Here is a 261-nt window from a genome sequence, read left to right on the forward strand (position 1 = left end):
TCTTTACATGCTTAGTTTTGATCACGTGATTTCGAGCACAGCCTGTATCAATTCAGTGTGAGGATTCAAACACCACAAACAACTGTGGTTGTGGTCATTATACCGTAAAGAGGTTTGAGAGTTACGCGTCAGGAGCATTGTCAGCACATTCTTGGTGTTCCGCCTCGTATGCTTTTGTGATAGAAACCTTAGTAACAATCTTTCCTGGAGAGAGTGAGCTGAGTCCCTGATAATGCTGACTGTGATCGGGTCTGGGGAGTA

At 44.4% G+C, this 261-nt stretch overlaps 1 protein-coding gene across 1 annotated transcript in view; it reads right to left on the bottom strand.

The window, feature by feature from the left end:
• The window catches only part of LOC119586145, a 28,580-nt gene that overhangs the window by 1,907 nt on the left and 26,412 nt on the right, over positions 1–261 (bottom strand). The gene's annotated exons all lie outside the window — the stretch shown is intronic.

This window comes from Penaeus monodon, chromosome 21 (genome assembly GCF_015228065.2).
Source record: "Penaeus monodon isolate SGIC_2016 chromosome 21, NSTDA_Pmon_1, whole genome shotgun sequence".
In the NCBI taxonomy this organism is placed as follows: domain Eukaryota; kingdom Metazoa; phylum Arthropoda; class Malacostraca; order Decapoda; family Penaeidae; genus Penaeus; species Penaeus monodon.